Source organism: Geotrypetes seraphini, chromosome 11 (assembly GCF_902459505.1).
Source record: "Geotrypetes seraphini chromosome 11, aGeoSer1.1, whole genome shotgun sequence".
NCBI lineage: Eukaryota > Metazoa > Chordata > Amphibia > Gymnophiona > Dermophiidae > Geotrypetes > Geotrypetes seraphini.
The window spans coordinates 66,839,248-66,852,262 of NC_047094.1; the positions used below are offsets into that span (position 1 = coordinate 66,839,248).

Here is a 13,015-nt window from a genome sequence, read left to right on the forward strand (position 1 = left end):
ACAAATATAGTGTGATAACATGACCAAGGCAATTAAAGTACATATGTGCAAAAGTGCTATCTAATGGACATGAGTGCAAAAATGTGGATAGCTAATAGAAACAAGCTAAAATGTAAATAAAGTTAATAATAGAAAAGGTTTATAATAAAAAATGAAAAAGAACCTACCAGGGTTGATAGGGTTTGTATTAAACCGCAATATAAATTGATAGTAAGCTAAAATATAAAAGTCCATCGGTTAAAATATATAAAAATAAAAAGCTAAAAACAATTTCTTTATTAAAAAGTTAAAAATGGATATAAGAAATGAATAAAATCATATGAACCTGCATGATAGAACTAACATTGCTAAAGGGAAAGAGGGATATTCAAAACCACAATACAGAGTGATATTGAAAGTGGCTAAAAAGCAGGTGGCTGTAATATATATGTATACCGTGCCAAGAATAGAAAAATGGAAAGAAGGTGACTAACCAGATGCCTAAAAAAGTTAAAGAAACAGCGCACTGACCTAATGCTCCCTGGAAAGGGACATGAAATACATAACGGTGAAGCAAATGAAAAAGAATGGTACATAATAAATTAATGATATAAAACCGGGCAATGGAGCACTCTCATTGCTAAAAGTAGTTTAGGGTATGAAAGGGAGGAATGACAGAAAATAATAAAAAAATGAGAACATGGTATACTGAGTAGAAACACCGACGATTGCAATAAATAATATAAAAATAAAAAAATAATATAATGAAACAGAGAGGCGAGAAAATCTTCGAAATGTAAAACTAATATAAAACTTACCAAAAGCCTATGCGAATCTGAGGAAATCACGCGCCGACAATCTCGGCAAAACCTTGCCACCGAAGCAAGACAAGGACGCCGCACGAAATCAAATGAAAAAATAGGCAATCTCTAAAAGTGGAGGACTGAAATTGGTCATGGGGCATATCCGGAAGGATGTGGCAAGAAAAACTATGTGTCTATAGAGCACTGCAATGGGTCAAGGGGCTTGTCCTGGAAAAATGTGGCAAAAACTGATCCAGAGTATAGAAACAAATATAGGGTAAAAATCAGTGGAGAAACAAATAAAATGATGGAGAACAATATAAAGCCATTTCCACAATATAATAAAGAAACAATGAACTAAAGAATAAACAAATGTACATCCCGAAAAATCAAAATGAAGTGTCAAAAAAGTGGGGCACTATGATTAGTCAAGGGGCGTGTCCAGAAAGACAAAACAAAAAATTATACTGCCGTAGGAACAATTGAAACTATGAGGAACATAAGAACATAAGAAATTGCCGCTGCTGGGTCAGACCAGTGGTCCATCGCGCCCAACAGTTCGCTCACGCGGCGGCCCCCAGGTCATAGACCAGTGCCCTAACCAAGACAAGCCTCACCTGCGTACATTTCGGTTCAGCAGAAACTTATCTAGCCTTGTCTTGAATCCCTGGAGGGTATTTTCCCCTATAACAGACTCTGGAAGAGCATTCCAGTTCTCCACTACTCTCTGGGTGAAGAAGAACTTCTTTACGTTTGTACAGAATCTATCCCCTTTTAACTTTAGAGAGTGCCCTCTTGGAGAAGGTGAACAACCTGTCCTTATCTACTAAGTCTATTCCCTTCATTATCTTGAATGTCTCGATCATGTCCCCTCTCAGTCTCTTCTTTTCAAGGGAGAGGAGGCCCAGTTTCTCTAATCTCTCATTGCACGGTAACTCTTCCAGCCCCTTAACCATTTTAGTTGCTCTTCTCTTGACCCTTTCGAGTAGTACTGTGTCTTTCTTCATGTACAGTGACCAGTGTTGGAAGCAGTATTCCAGGTGAGGGTGTACCATGGCCCGGTACAGCGGCATGATAATCTTCTCCGATATGTTTGTGATCCCCTTCTTAATCATTCCTAGCATTCTGTTCGCCTTTTTGCTGCCGCCACACAATGTGCAGACAGCTTCATTGATTTGGCGACTAGTACTCCCAAGTCTCTTTCCTGGGGGGTCTCTCCAAGTATCACCCCGGACATCTTGTATTCTTGTGTGAGATTTTTGTTACCGACATGCATCACCTTACACTTATCCACGCTGAACCTCATTTGGCATGTCGCTGCCCATTTCTCGAACGTGGTAATGTCGCGTTGCAGATCTTCACAATCGCCCTGCGTCTTCACTACTCAGAATAACTTCGTATCGTCTGCAAATTTAATCACCTCACTCATCGTACCAATTTCCAGATCATTTATGAATATGTTGAAGAGCACGGGTCCAAGCACCGAGCCCTATGGCATCCCACTGGTGACGTTCTTCCAGTCCGAGTATTGTCCATATACCCCCACTCTCTGTTTCCTATCCGCCAGCCAGTTTTTAATCCATGTGAGTATTTCACCCTCTATTCCATGGCTCGCAATTTTCAGAAGTAGTCGTTCATGCGGAACCTTGTCAAATGCCTTCTGAAAATCCAGATATACAATATTTACCGGGTCACCCTTGTCTATCTGCCTGTTTACTCCCTCGATGAAGTGCAGCAAGTTCGTCAAGCAAGATCGTCCTTTGCTGAAACCGTGCTGACTGGTTCTCATCAGATTGTGTCCCTCAAGGTGATCAACAATGCTGTCTTTTATCAGCGTCTGTACCATCTTTCCCGGTACTGAGGTCAGAATCACTGGTCTGTAGTTTTCCGGATCTCCCCTCAAACCTTTTTTGAAGATCGGCATAATATTCACCACCTTCCAGTCTTCCGGAATCTTTCCTGATTTGATCAACAGATTGGCTATTAGTTGAAGCAGTTCAGCTATAGTCCCTTTCAAGTTCCTTAATTACTCTCGGATGGATGCCATCCGGTCCTGGGGATTTGTAGCTCTTAAGCCTATCAATCTGCCTGCATACTTCTTCTAGACTGACTGTCAACCCTGTCAGTTTCCCGTCTTCGCTTCCAACATATATCCTGTCGGGTTCTGGTATATTGTGTATATCCTCTTCGGTAAATGCAGACGCAAAAAATGTGTTCAGCTTATCGGCGATGGCTTTGTCCTCCTTTAGTACTCCCTTTATTCCATGGTCATCCAACTGTCTCACCGCTTCCTTTGCGGGTTGTTTCCCCTTGATATATCGAAAGAATGGCTTGAAGTTTTTCGCCTTCTTGGCTATTTTTTCCTCGTAGTCTCTTTTGGCCCCTTTTACTGCCTTATGGCACCTGCGTTGATGCTGTTTGTGCTTTTTCCAGTTTTCATCCATTTTTGCCCTTTCCATTCCTTAAACCAGGGGTGTCGAACTCAATCAGAGAAGGGGCCAAAATCTAAAATCCAGCCTACATCGCGGGCCGAATGGTTTACTGAACAGTCATAAACTGACAATGTTAACCAGAAATGTGAATTTAAAATGAGTGGAACAATCTTTTCCTTAACAGTGCTGTTAACCAACTCACATGCTATCAAGCAAAACAGTAATATTGGTATCAAGCAAAACAGTAATATTGGAATGTACCTAAAATGCTCATTGTTTTGTTTTCTGGCTAGATGTCTGACACCGTTTTCCCCGTATCAATGAGTCAATGTTCGGTTTTATTTCTTGGGCTGTAGCAACCCGCAAAACAGCATGGAGGTTGTCATCGGTAATGCGTGATCTGTGCTTGTTTTTGTTCAGATTCATTATTGAAAACATTTGTTCACAAAGATAGGTGCTCCCGAACATGGATAGAATACGGGCAGCATGAAGTCGGAGCTCTGGCATTGAGTCAGGGGGCAGTAGAGGGTAGAAGTCCTCAATTTCAACATCCTGAAACCTTGATTTCAGGCCACTGTCAGACTGAAGCTCGATTATCTCCATCTGAAGGTGATGGGGCACATTGTTGACATCAACTGTAAAAGGATTGGCAAAGATGTCAAAGCCTGAGTGCTGTGTTCTAAAGTCAGAGAAGCGCCGCTCAAATTCACTTAGTAAACGGCTAACTTTGGTAGCCAGCCGACTGCAAGGAAAAGTACCAGAAATAGTGGTTGAGATACTCAAACAAACGGGAAAGTTGGCAAGATTGTCCTGTTCCAGTTGGGACTTCCATAGTTGAAGTTTACACTGGAATGCTGTGATCATGTCAGACATCTTCGTGATGACTTGTTTGCGTCTCTGCAGCTTCAGATTCAGTTGGGCGAGATGCTCGCATATGTCACACATCATAGCAAAATCACATAGCCAGGCGGGATCCGACAGTTCAGGCAAGGGCTTTCCTTTACTTTCCATGAAAAGAGCAATTTGTTCTCTGAGCTCAAAAAATCTTTTGAGGACTGCGCTCTTGCTCAGCCATCTTACTTCTGTGTGGTATGGCACGTCTCCATGCTTTGCACCCACCTCCTGTAAAAACTGCTGGAACTGGCGATGATTCAGGCCACGTGCCCTTATAAAGTTAATAGTTTTAATGACTGTGGTCATTATGTCATTCATGTCCAGAACTTTTCCACACATAGCCTCTTGGTGGATAATGCAATGATAAGTAATCAAGGGTGTGTGGCAGTGACTTTTTTGCATTCTTTCCTTCATTAGTCCAACCAAGCCTTTCTTTTCTCCGCACATTGAAGGTGCGCCATCGGTAGTTAGCCCCACCAACTTTTCCCAGGGTAATTTAAAATTATTTATAGATTTCTCCACAGCCTCAAATATATCTCTACCAGTCGTCGTCCCATGCATGGCAGCTACATCCAAAAGTTCCTCAGTGACAGAGAGATCGGTCTTCGTAGCACGTATAAAGATGGACAGCTTGCGCTGTATCAGTGTTGTCTGTGCTTTCATCGATAGCAAGTGAAAAAGCGAGATAACTGCATGCCTGTTCGGCCAGCTGTGATGATAGATTTCCTGAGAGTTCTTGAACTCTGTCTGCAATGGTGTTTCTTGACAAACTGACAGTTTGAAAACTCTGTATCTGGTCTGGGCATACTTTCTCACACACTTTTAGCATGCATTGCTTCAAAAAGGCACCCTCTGAAAAACACCTTGAAGTACGGGCAATTTCTTCAGCCACTATAAAGCTTGCTTTCACTGCAGCATCATTTTTCGCTGTAGCCTTTGTAAACATTTGCTGCTGTGATTGTAGTTTGCCATTTAGTTCTTTAACAATTTTATGCTTTTCTTCCAAAGTATATTTGCCATACTTAACATTATGTTTGGTGTCAAAATGACGACGTATATTGTACTCTTTCATCACCGACACTGTCTCATAACACAATATACACACTGGTTTGCCCTCACTAAGCACAAACATGTATTCATTTTCCCATTTGTCATTAAATTGTCTGCCTTCACCGTCAACTTTTCTTTTCCTGGACATTTTGGGATCAATATTGGCAGTAAAAGATGTAGTTTATTGGAAATCTGCGTTAGAATGAAAAAGTCAGTCAATAAATGCCTGGCTGGGTACAGATAGCAGATTCTGTTGCGATTTTTATGCCTACACTTTATGCCAGGAACTGGCAGCTTCTGCTGTGTATTTTTTTTTACATAGTTCCCCCCCCCCAATGTCCGATTCACCCCAAGCAGGACCGCTCGCACGCACTTGCACCCCCACACCGAAGGACACCGACTCCCCGACTCCCAACACGATCGGGGCAAAAGGGAGCTCAAGCCCTCTTGCCCCCCTGATTCCCCGACACGATCGGGGCAAAAAGGAGCCCAAGCCCTCTTGCCCCGCCGATTCCCCAACTCCCCGACAATATCGGGCCAGGAGGGAGCCCAAGTCCTCCTGGCCCTGGCGACCCCCCCCCCCGCTAGTTGTTCGGGCCAGGAGGGAGCCCAAACCCTCCTGACCACGGCGACCCCCTACCCCCACCCCGTACTACATTACGGGCAGGAGGGATCCCAGGCCCTCCTGCCCTCGACGCAAACCCCTCTCCCCCCATCGACCGCCCCCCCCAAGAACCTCCGACCCCCCTGGCCGACCCCCATGACACCCCCAACCCCCTTCCCCGTACCTTTCTGTAGTTGGCCGGACAGACCGGAGCCAAACTCGCCTGTCCGGCAGGCAGCCAACGACGGAATGAGGCCTGATTGGCCCATCCGTCTCAAAGCTCCGCCTACTGGTGGGACCTAAGGCTCCCGGGTCTATTCTGATTGGCCCAGGCGCCTTAGGCCCCACCAGTAGGCGGAGCTTTGAGACGGATGGGCCAATCCGGCCTCATTCCGTTGTTGGCTGTCCGGCCAACTACAGAAAGGTACGGGGAAGGGGGGTGGGGGTGTTGTGGGGGTCGGCCAGGGGGGTCGCGGGTCGGCTGGAGGGGTGGTCGGAGGTTCTTGGGGGGAGCGATCGATGGGGGGAGATAGATAGCAAGTACGGCCGGTGAGATCACAAGCCTCCTATGTCACCGCGCGTCATTGTGATGGAACGCAGCGGCGTGCAGTGATGACAGCGCGGTGCGGGCCACATTGCAAGGCCTGGCGGGCCAGATTTGGCCCGCGGGCCTTGTGTTTGACACATGTGCCTTAAACGAAGCCTTCTTGTCTCTGATCGCTTCCTTCACCACTACAGTGAGCCACACCGGTTCTTTGTTCTTTTTCCTCTTGGATCCCTTGTTGATGCGCAGTTTATGTAGTTTTTGCACCTCGGTGATTGTGTCCCTAAACAGGGACCATGCCTGCTCTAGCATTTTAACAGTGCTTATCCTCTTCTTGATCTTCTTCCCCACCATGAGTCTCATCCCTTTGTAATTCCCTTTTTGGAAGTTCAGTGTCGTGGCCGTCATTCTGGATCGATGTTTCGCCCCTGCATCCATGTCCAAGCGGACCATATTGTGATCACTGGTTCCCAGCGTCCCCTCTACTTCTACATCTTGCGCCAGTCCTTGTAGTCCATTTAGAATTAAGTCCAGAATTGCATTTCCTCTCGTATTTTCCTTGACAAGTTGTTCCAGGAAGCAATCACCTACAGCATCCAGGAACTTGGTCTCCCTACCGCAGCCGGAGATGCCTAGGTGCCAGTCTATTCCCGGATAGTTGAAATCACCCATGATAACTGTGTTGCCTCCCTTGCAGTTGCGTTTGATCTCGTCTATCATTTCTCCATTCATTTCTTCGGACTGCCCTGGGGGTCAGTAGTAGATGCCGATCTTAATTTCCAATCCATTGGTTCCCGGAATTTTGGCCCTTAGAGACTCTAACTTATTTGTCATTTTGGGCGAGTTCTCTCCAGTAGATTAGATTCCCTCTTTGACATATTAGACCTAAATAGTGAAACAAACATAACCAGATTAGATACAAAAGAACAGAGACACAGAAATAAAAGTGGTGATAAAATATGTGTATCGAACTGAGCCAGAATAAATAGGGGATTGACCTCACTTACAATGCAAAATGAACAGTGAACCCTAGAAGAACCCGCTGGATGAAAGATATATATAAAAGTGACTTGCCTAATGGAAGGATAACGTTGCATACAGTATAGATGAACGTGTGAAAACCCACTGTTAGGTGGAAAAAGGAATACAGTGCTTGGCCAAACCAGGTCCTCTATAAGGGGGCTATAAAATACAATACAATACAAGGTAGCAGTGGCGTTCCAAAGTGGGGGGATGGTCCGCCCCGGGTGCAACCTTAGGGGGAGGTGCACAGCCAGCCCGGTCCCAATCGCGCTCCAACCCTCCCAGCGAGAGCAGCAAACCTCCCTCCAGTAGCGTCGGCTGCTTCACAGTTTTCTCCTCTCTCTTCTGCGTCACTGATGACGTCATCAGTGACGCTTCACTGGCAGGAGAAAGCCGCGAAGCAGCCAACGCTACTGGAAGGAGGTTTTCTGCTCTCGCTGGGAGGGTCGGAAAGGTTCACTGGGGGGGGGAGAGATAGGAGGGTCAGCGGGGGTTCGGCTGGGAGGGGGGAGAAGCGGTCTGCCTCAGTCTGCCTCGGTGCTCCATTGCCTTCTTCGGGCAACAGCAGCTTTTACAATTCGCTGCTATTGCCGGCTTCAGGCCTTCCTCTCTGCTGGGTCCTGCCTACTTCCTGTTTTCATGAAGACAGGACCTGTGAGAGAGGAAGACAGGACAGTGAATTGTGAATTGTGAATGCTGCTGCTGCCCGATTAAGTTCAGGACATCAGGCCTTGGGTGACAGAAGAAGGAAAGGGAGCAGAGGGGGAGAGAATTAGGGAGAGTGTTGCTGTACCCAACTAGAGGGAATGAAAGGAGATGCCAGCGCTTGGAGGGAAGAAGAGATGCCAGGGCATGGAGGGAAGGAGGAAGGTATGCCAGATCAAGGGAAAAGGAAGGGGGAAAGGAATGAGGAGATGTCAGAGCATGGAGTGGGAGGGAGAGATGGAAGAAAATGAAAGGAGAGAGATCCGGGAATCAGGGAAGGGATGATGCCAGACCGTGAGGTGGGAAGGAAAGAAAGGAGAAGAGAGAGATGCCAGGGGGAGGGGGTGGTGACAGAGAGAGAAAAACGGAGAGATGACAGAGTTGAAATCAATCATGTACAAAGGAGAGAAGGGGTACGGGATAGATAGATTATGGAAGGAGCATAGAAAGAGGGAAGATGCCATATGGAAGCGAGAGAGGGTGCACATTGGATAGAAAGAGCACAGAGGGCAGTGAATGGAAGGGGTGAGATAGAGGTGAACAGTAGATGGAAGGGGTAGAGAAAGGGAAACAGACACTGAATGGAAGTGTGGGGGAAAGGATGGACAGCTGCTGAATGGAAGTGTGAGGGAAAGGGGGAGCAGATGCTGGAAGGAAGTGGGGAGGAGAAAGAAAAAAGGGCACATGCAGGATTGAGGGAAGAGGATAGAGTTAGTTACTGGAAGGGGTGAGGGAAAAAGGTGGCAAGCTATAGGTAGGCATAGTGAAAGAGGGAAATTGAGGACTGAATAGTAAAAAAGAATTTAGACAGAGGCAGAAAATAAATTGAGAAGGAAGACCAGGGAAGAACAGGAGGAAGGAAGCGGAGAGAGAGATGCCAGAGCAGGGGGGAAGGAGAGGAGACAGATACAAGACCAATGGGTGTGAAAGGAGAGATGGAAGGGTGAGGCATACTGTTTCTGGAAGGGGCATAGAAGGAGAGATGATGCTATATAGGGGCAGAGAGATGGCAGACAGTGGATGGAAGGAAGAGAGTAACAAGAAGATGAGGAAAACAGAAACCAGAGAAGACAAAGGTAGAACAGAAATTTTCTATTTATTTATTGCTTTAGGAGACGTGTCACTGTTTCTGTAGTATTGCATTGTATGCAGAGTCCAGCTTCTTGCTGGTTCAATTTAACCTTTGTCTGTATTTCTATTTTATCCCCCCTTTTACAAAACTGTGGAGCGTTTTTTAGCGCCAGCCGTGGTGGTAGCAGCTCTGATGCTCAGAATTCTATGAACATCAGAGCTGTTACCACCGTGGCTAAAATCCACACTACAGTTTTTATAAAAGGGGAGGGGTAAGTTTGTGATGATATTCCATACTAGGCGAAGGTGTTTTCTGTGTTCTGTGTGTTCGAAAGGCATGGATTTACATAAGAACATAAGAAGTTGCCTCTGCTGAGTCAGACCAGAGGTCCATCGCGCCCAGCAGTCAGCACCCGCGGTGGCCCATCAGGCCCATGACCTGTACGGTGATCATTGTCTGAACCCTTAAATCCCCTTGGTCTCTATCTAAACTCTCTCTATATCCCATCTCTACCTCTATCTGTATCCCTCAATCCCCCTATCTTTCAGGAATTTATCTAATCCTTCTTTAAAACCCTGGAGTGTACTCTGTCCTATCACAGCCTCCGGCAGTGTGTTCCATGTGTCCACTACCCTCTGAGTGAAAAAGAACTTCCTAGCATTGGTTCTAAACCTGTCCCCTTTCAGCTTCTCCGAGTGCCCCCTTGTACTTGTGGGCCCCATTAGTCTGAAGAATCTATCTCTGTCTACCTTCTCGATACCTCTCATGATCTTGAAAGTCACTATCATGTCTCCTCTGATTTTTGTTAGGATTGATTACAGGATTGATCTGTACTAGTCTGGCTTGTTTAGTTTTACAATGGGTGTATTGATGTTGTACTTCTCACTGCAGTATGTAAGATGCTGCCTTTTCCTAGGTACTCATGTGTGATGTGTGGCTTGTTACTAAAAATCATGTTTTTCGTACAGATGGGGAGGGGGGGTGTGCCAAAAAATGATGGGCCCCGGGTGTCACACAAGCCAGGTACGCCACTGCAAGGTAGCTATAAAATACAAGGGTACATGATCTTATGTAATATCTGGACAAGGTCATCTAATATAACATATTAATAAGCATGTGAGAACATAAATGGGTAATTGGGTACATCTTGTAAAATAATACATGTTATGGAAAAATTGCATAACATAATCGTGATGACACTGCATATAAGCTATAAGTGGAAATGTGTAGAACATATATATGGCTAATAATATATGTGTAGATCATATATATATGGCTAATAATATATGTATGGTATATATATATTGATGCAAAGTCCATAATTCAAATACTTGTGGAGGGGCATAATCAAAAGGAAAGTCTAAGTCCGTTTTCGTCTAAGTTGCAAGTCGTCCAAAGTAAAAAACAGCTTAGGACACATTTTTGAAAAATATGTCCACATTTTTTTTCATTTCAAAAATTGTCTAAGTATACGTCGATCTGATCGTCCAAGTTGCTAAGTCATCCATCTTTATACCACATTTTTGTCCAACTTTTCGTCCAAGTCAAAAACACCTAGAAAAAGCTCTGTTGGACGTGGGAGGGGTCCACAAAGTGATGGACTGAACACCCAGACATGGCACCTAAATAGTGGGGTACCTTACAGGGCACTGCTGTGAACTTCACAAAAAGGGTGCCATGTATTCTCTTCACTACAGCTCCCTTATAGGTTATGGTGAGCCTCACAAACCACCTCCAGAATCCCCTAGACCCACTTATCTACCACCCCAGTAGCCCTTATGGTTGCAGGAGCCACTTATATGCCAGTAAAAAAAGGGTTTTGGGGGTGTATAGGGGAGTGCACATGTTTCAATATCAATGCAGTGATTACAGGGGCTTATGGGCATGGGTCCTCCTCTCCATGGATCCTTAACCCACCCCCAAGACGGCTTAAGATGCCTCTGTGCAGCACGACTAGGCTCTCCTATGCCAGGCTGCCAGGTGATGAAGTTCTGGAGGCACAATTTTTAAGTTGTGATTAATATTTTTATAGGGGGGGGGGTCGGTGATCACTGTGGTAGTGTGTGGGTGTCTGTATTATGTGTTTGAAGTGCTTATCTGGTCACTTTAGGTAGGTTTTTGTGACGTAGACCATGTTTTAAATGGTCTAAGTCACAATGTCAAAGTTCTGTCGATTCTGTGCTATATAACCTTTGGTTATACATGCAGTATGACTAAGTCTAAGCCTGCCCACATCCCGCCCTCGACACTCCTCCTGAAATGCCCCGTTTAACTATGGTCATTCAGCGGCACTATGAAGGCTTAGGTCAAAACCCGTTTTTATTATTGGCACTTGGATGTACCGTATTTTGAAAATGTTCGACTTAGGCTGGTTTATGGCTGTTTTTCTCTTTCGATTATGAGCCCCATATTGTTTACTTTTTTTTAAATGTCTTTATTTTTCATGTATAGGTTTATGCATGTTTACATTCTACATTTATATATCATCATATGTACAGTCTTATATCAATTGATTTTTTTATTATTACTATCCATAATTAACATAACCTGCATCTTGTACACTTTGGCCCTGATTCTGCAAAGTGCGTCCTGGTTTTTGGCAGCTGTAGGCATCCTACAGCTGTCTAATCAGCCAATTGGGACGCACGTTTTTTAAGAAAATGCTCCCCAGGCAGGCTGCCTAAATTGAAGGTGCCCCGGAAGCCTAGGGAGGCTCGCAAGACTGCCTAAGCTCGCCAAAGGGCCTAGGCGTCTCCCTATTAGAGGGAGAGATACTTACAATGTAAGTAGACACGGCCGCTATACTTATCGCGGCAAGGGATCTCCCTGCCGCATTAAGTATAGTGGCTAAGGCCGTCTGTCCCACCCCCCGATCACCAGCAGGAGGGCGCCCAACTCCTCCTGAATTCTGTCTTCGCTATATTCAGCAGAAGGTCATTCATGCTCATCCAGTCACTAATCTTACTCATAAATCCATCCAGTTCAGAAGTTAATGTTTCACCCCATTCTGTAATTTGAAAATAAAACATCATATGCAAACATACAAAAAGACACCCCAATCTCTTCTAAAAATTTACCCAAGGTAAGATAAATTTACCCAAGGTAAGATAAATTTACCCAAGGTAAAATTACCCAAGGTAATAGAGGTTAAGCAATGTTGCTGACGATAAAGATCTGTGAGGCACCTGCCTTTTAACAGGATTGACCATACAGAGGCAGAAAGGAAATAGTAAATAATCTTTTATATATATGTTCTCTTAGGCTTCCATAGCTGGTTTCATGATTGTTGCTGTTTTCCAGGTCTTCCTGTGTCTGGGTAGGTAGAACTGAAGTTTCAGCCATCATAATGTGGCTGCGGTAAAAGCTCCGACGCTCATGAAATAGAGGGGGGGGGGGGGGAGATAAATTGTTCATATATTGTAGCGTAAATGTTTGTACTTGTAAAGGTTTGTAATAATAAATCACAATCAGTCCAGCTTGTTCAAACATAAACCTGGTATATATGTCGTCAATGGTAAATCCATCAAGGCAAAATGTTCAATCATATAAATACTAAAAATAAATATCCGCTTGTAACTTAGTTCATGCAGTGTGAAATACAATCTCCGTAATCATAGGAACTGCTCCATAGGAAAACCTCTACAAAGAAAAGTATGTTATTTTCAATGTGCTATAAGCAAACCCTTGTAGAGAATACTTCAATAATATTGCCTAGCGGTTATAGTCTGGGGAATGAACAATAGAAGATTTATCAGCTATCCTTAGGTATTATTCCAGTTATAACAGTAACAATCCTTGCTGTTACTAGCAAAAGATATTCTAGTTATTAAATAGGTCTAATCAGTTATAGTCTGTAGATTTATCAACAAGAATTAGTCCTGATTTCTTAACACTTTGACTAATGCCACA

General features: G+C 44.5%; 1 protein-coding gene across 1 annotated transcript in view; it reads right to left on the bottom strand.

The window, feature by feature from the left end:
- LOC117368842 overlaps window positions 1-13,015 on the bottom strand; it is a 211,742-nt gene that overhangs the window by 141,309 nt on the left and 57,418 nt on the right.